Consider the following 6000-nt stretch of genomic DNA (forward strand, 5'->3'; position numbering starts at 1 on the left):
ATTATGAACATAAGCAGGAGACAAGTAGTTCTGTCAACAGACCCAGAGCTCTTTCACAGGCCCTCAGGCCAAACCTACTGTTGAGCCCTGGTGTATGTTTCTGCTCTTTTCATGCCCCTGTCATCAGAACAGATGCTTGCTGGGTTTCAGTCATGTCTCATTGTGGGTTCAGAGAGAGCTGTGTGTGTGAGTGTGTGTGTGTGTGTGTGTGTGTGTGTGTGTGTGTGTGTGTGTGTGTGTGTGTGTGTGTGTGTGTGTGTGTGTGTGTGTGTGTTGGTGTGTGCGTGTGTTTGTGTTTGTGTGTGTGTTTGTGTTTGTGTGTGTGTGTGTGTGTGTGTGTGTGTGTGTGTGTGTGTGTGTGTGTGTGTGTGTGTGTGTGTGTGTGTGTGTGTGTGTAGCTACGTCTGACTTGATGTATCTGTCAGATGCTAACACAGCTTCTCATTCCCCACCGTCTGACAGATGTCACTAATTTACTCATCCTGGATCAGATTAAGAAAGAAACATCACTCTAGGCCTCTGTTTTAATGGCTTCTCAGAAAACTGACTTATATCAGTTCCAAATCAGATACTTTATGATATTATTCAGCCCAAGACACAGCCAAGATGGGCCTCAGTACGTATATTTCTTCTAAGAAAACTTTTAGAAAACAAACTGCATTAAAACACACTTTTCATACTCTCTTTTTTTTTTGTCATTTTTTTATTCTGAATCATATTTTCAAATCACTTTTGATGACATTTCTGGTCTACAATGTCCAACTCCTTTGTCATGCTAATGCTAACTTCATAGCTATTATTTTATATAAAACTATTTTCACACTTGTGTTCATAATTTTGCAAACAAAACAGATACTTACCTTGATGTTTCTTTGTGTATGCCACATTTGTCACCTCAAGATCTTCACTGACATCTCCTGGGTAAACACTTTTGAAAAAACTTTAATTAGGGATGAATGAGGGACAGTTGTATAAAATAGGTAAGTCATTATCAGAGAATAAATACTGAAATGGTTAAAGTTCATAATGTTATATTTTATAAAATACAATGACGTGTTTTATCAGTAATATTTCATATTTTTAAAAATAGATATATTTTGATAGTTTTTTTAGTATATTTTTGAAAGTCATACTTATTTCACAAGAAGTTTATTCTTCTTGATGCTGCTCTGCCGTTAGAATGACGAAACATTTTAAACGTATAATTTTACCGCTCTTCAATTTCAAAATGTTGGAAATGGCCAATCAAATCAAAGAAGTCCAAGTAATTACAATATTCATACGCACGATTCATACGAAGAAGGCGAACATGAATTCAGCGCAACACTTAATTCCTTTTGAACGGTTTAAGCGTGTGTGAGGTAAGAATAGGATGTATGTAAGTAACTAAACATTTAACAGGTGTTTTAAGATAGAAATGTTAAACGACGAACAGAAACTTCTCGACTTTGTCAAATTTCACCGTTTTGAATTGAAAGTATAGACTAGCATTTACGTGATTCTGTAATTCATAAACTGAGTGAAGATACAAACATAAACGGATATGTTTTCGGCATATTAGGCATACATCTGTTTACAACGTTTAAATATTTAATTCCTTTAAATAAAAAGGATCCGCCCAGCTAACAAATATAAGTTTTTTTGTTGTTGTTGCTATGCGAACGTTAGCCTATTGGGAACGTGGACGTTTCATTTGATCATTTTGCAAACATTATGATCGAACTATACGTTTCATGAACAATGTATAAATAATGTTTTTGTGCTAAAGTTTTGAGAACATTAATTATTAAAGACAGATAACTCTGACCGAACACACTAAAGGGTTGGTTCACCCAAAAATGAAAACTATCCCGTAATGTATTCACCCTCAAGCCATGCTAGGTGTTTTTGACTTTATTCTTTTAGCCAAACACAATATATGTTGTAAAATATCCTGGCTCTTCCAAGCTTTATAATGGGAGTGAATGGGGCCCAAAAAAGCACATATCCATCCATCATAAAAGTAACCCACACAACTCCAGGGGTTAATAAAGGCCTTCTGAAGCATAGCCATGTACTTTTGTGAGGAAAATATCCATATTTATAACTTTATAAACTATAATCACTGGCTTCTGGTAACAGCCGTATGCGAGTCTAGTTCCGGTGTAAGTGACCTTTGACCCGATGTATGATGTAGGCATAGCATTAGCTTAGCTGAGAGTAAACTCCTCTCGGTTCAAACAAACGGCTGGGCAACAAACTCAAGCTCCGCCCACATTTCTCAATAAAAATTCTCGCTTTAGACTTCTAATATTTGACCAGGGTTCGTGGGCGACGAGCGTCCACGTTCGTCAATACGTCATGCGTCGGGTCAAAAGTTGGTTCCGCCGGAACCCGACTCGCGTACACCTGTAAATATGGATATTTTACTTACAAAAATGCATCGCTTCGCTTCAGAAGACCTTTATTAACCCCTGGAGTCATGTGGATTACTTTTATGATGGATGGATGCACTTCTTTTTTTCACCATTCACTCCTATTATAAAGCTTGGAAGAGACCGAATATTTTTTTTAATATCGGCTGAAAGAAGAAAGTCATACACAGCTATGGGCTAAGGGTGAGTAAATTATGGGATAAAATAAATGTTTGGTTGAACTAACCCTTTAACGTTACTGGACGAATGTTTGTCCATAACTTTGAGAGAACCTCTCCAGAACGTTCCCTGTTAGCTGGGTGTGTACAGCAGGACCACATGCTTTTACACCATCGGCCGATGAACTGTGAAGATGTGGCGAGCTGCTGCTTCTGGCTAAAAATGTATTTTACAGCTGCTGCGGGACCCAGTATGTGTCTTCCTCTAATGCATTCATCTATTCATGGATTTTATGACAATGTGACTCCATAAAGCACCGAAATATAAGGCTCAGAGTTTACTTTGGACCAGTGAAACAGAAAAGATAATTATAAGAAATTATTATTAGACATTTACTCTGCTTTTTATCAGCTTGCAGGGCAAATGACAGGACATGTCCGATTCATGGTGAAAGGTCATAGGCAATTGTGGGAGATTATTTTAGTTTTATGACGGTACTTTAACTACATCTTCAGGGTAGTTTGGGTTTCTTACTTTGTTCTTCTTTGATCAAACCCTAAACATTAATTCTTCGAAGTTTAAGATGCTGAAACAGGTGAAAAAATCCCACAGATGCACATTGAAGGAGGAAAAAAACGTCCAACCAACCCGTGTGTCTCCATCTGTAACAAATCTTTAAATTCTTTACAAAATGATGTTCCTTCCCATTTGCCAAAAAATGTTCTCCGTTTTTTTTCTTCTTCTATCGACAACAGCTTGCGTGCTGTGCGAGCTAACCAAGATGTTCAAAATGCAAATATGTTCCAAATGTCTGGGGATTTTGTCTATGAAATATCAAGTTTTGTGGTCTCAGCTGCGCCACACATTGATGTTTTATCAATGACATTGGGATCGTGGCATTCGTAGGCCTGAATGAGTCGAGACGCACGGCCTCGTGTGTTTCCAGCTTTAATGAGGAGATGTTTGGACACGACTATCCGTGTTTGAAGTCGGCTTATAATGGCGCCCTGTTGTTTGAAAACAAAGCGCCTGTAAGTCAAACAACAGTCGAGTATTGCGCTGTAAATTATTGCTTCGTAAACCCATGGTAACTATTTGTGTGCAAACAGCTTTACAAACATTACAAATCAGAAGCCGGTGGTCAGACTTAAAACAGATTTCTCTTCAAAGACGTGTTTGCATGTGCATTTAAAGCTGAGAAAATGTCATTCTTTATACTGAGAAACATGAATATGAGCAGATGCTGGACTCTTACAGCAACCCAGTTTACAGGGAACGTTCTGGCAAAGTTCTCCCAAAGTTATTATGAGCAAACATTCTTCCAGTTGCATTAATAGAGCGTTTGTTTTAAGTTATATGGTCTTTAATAATGTTGTCAAACCATTAGAACAAAAACATTATCTATACGTTTTTATTCTGAAACGTCTGGACGTTCCCCTAACGTTTTTTACTTGTTTCGGAATGTTCCGAGAACATTCAAAAGTAACATTCCAGAAATGTTTGCAAAATGGAATGTTCCCATAAACTTCTCATAAGGTTTTGAAAACATTATAAGAAATGGTCGTTTTAAACATTCAGAGAACATTCAAAGTTAATGTTTTTATAGCTTTATGGGAACGTCAGCAAAAGGTTCTTAGAAAATATTTTTTTAGTTGGCAAAGTACTGAGGTTTATGTAACACTGCGTCCGAATATGAATACTTCCATTCTAGAGATAGGCCGATAATCTGTTTTACCGATATTGTTCCCGATATAGCATTTTCCCATAAATGGGTATCAGTTTTGTAATATAGGATTAACCAACACTTTAGTCACAATGCGCATTTTTTTTTAAACTCTATCAGACTCTTTTTATTGATGTAGAAGTGTGTTTTTTTATATGCAAGGAGGGAGTGAAATTGCAGAATTTACAGTATTTAAAAAAGTGTAAAAGCTTAAAAAGTTTGTTCTGTTCAGTGCTGTGGTTCTAATTGGTCAAAAACAGAAATAAAACAATAAATAAATATCGGTTCTGTTTCTCTGATAAATAAATATCGGTTATCTGACACATAAACATGCAAATAATTGGTATGGGTTAAAAAAAATCAATATCGGTCGATCTCTATTCCATACTATATTGTAGACTAAAAACAGTATTAATAACAGTGGAGTAGTAAATGTCCGAATTCGTAGTATTCATAAAAGAGTAGCTGAAAAGCACCTGTACTACTTCTGAACTGTACATTTGATGGACACTTTACTATCCCATAAGGCCACAGGATTTGTGAATGACAGTGAAGCAACCCAACTGACACTGGAAGGTCACATGATAATGACAACATGGCAGATGTAGTCAAAATTTCATTCAAATTACACACAGAAACCAAATATAGTACCTACCTACTATACAGAATGCGATTTCAGATGTCTGTGTCTCAATAGCACATTATACGGCAGACATAGGCAGCTAACTTCTAGGTAAGGGATTCTAATGATTCTTTTAGTACTTGAACCAAAATGAGAACCGCTCCGACTGATTCAAACGCAGAGTGAGTCGTTATACTGATTTGTGAGTCTTTTTCACCGATTCAGCAAAAAGAATCAGTTAAGATTCATTCATTAACTTTGCATGTTTTTTTTTTCTTTTGTTCTTTCACAATTATATCGTAAAGCAAACAACTAAAACATTTCTTATATTTCTACGGCAGGGCCTTGACCATTCACAAATGGAACACATATACCAATAAAAATGATGCACAACAAATATTTGGTAAAAGCCTACAATGTTTTAGAAACAATTATTATTATTTTTAAATAAAATAAATATATTTATGACAAAAATAATATGGGAAAAAAATTCTATGCTAGATAAAGGGCGGAAAAAACAATATAAATAATAAATTAAAACAAATGTATTTAAATGAATAAATAAATACAGGAAACATACAGGGTAGGAAAAACGACAAACTAATTAAAAATAAATAGATTTATATATTTTAAAGCTATATAAATAATACATAAAAAATAAATGTATTTAAGTAAATAAATAACTTCAGACAAAATGAAGATAATTTAAATATAAATAGAAAATCATTTTTTTTATGATGCATACAGGGTGGAAAAAACAATAACAACAAGCAAAAAATAAAAATGTATACATTAAAAAATACATAAATTAAATAAAAATAAATGTATTTAAACAAACAAATAAATTCAAACAATTGAGATTCAAACTAAAAAATTTGATTTATAAGTATTATGATTATGATTTATAAGTATATATATATATTTTTTTTTTAATAACTTCAGAAAAATTGAGATACTAATGAAAATAAAACAGAAAACATAAATAATCAGTTAATATATAAAAGTAAAATATTAAAGTATTTATATTAAATTTATATTAGTATTTTAAATATTAAAATACTGACATTTACAGATGGTTCTGA

The 6000-nt window shown here is 34.3% G+C and overlaps 1 long non-coding RNA gene across 1 annotated transcript in view; it reads right to left on the reverse strand.

The window, feature by feature from the left end:
* LOC143719384 (uncharacterized) overlaps window positions 1–4650 on the reverse strand; it is a 44281-nt gene extending 39631 nt beyond the window's left edge. Inside the window, exon 1 of the long non-coding RNA XR_013196486.1 lies at window positions 861–4650. This is a non-coding gene — a long non-coding RNA (uncharacterized LOC143719384). The remainder of the gene's footprint in view (window positions 1–860) is intronic.
* Window positions 4651–6000: the final 1350 nt, after the last annotated feature.

Source organism: Siphateles boraxobius, unplaced genomic scaffold (assembly GCF_051911475.1).
Source record: "Siphateles boraxobius isolate OS27281-9 unplaced genomic scaffold, OSU_SipBor_1 62, whole genome shotgun sequence".
NCBI lineage: Eukaryota > Metazoa > Chordata > Actinopteri > Cypriniformes > Leuciscidae > Siphateles > Siphateles boraxobius.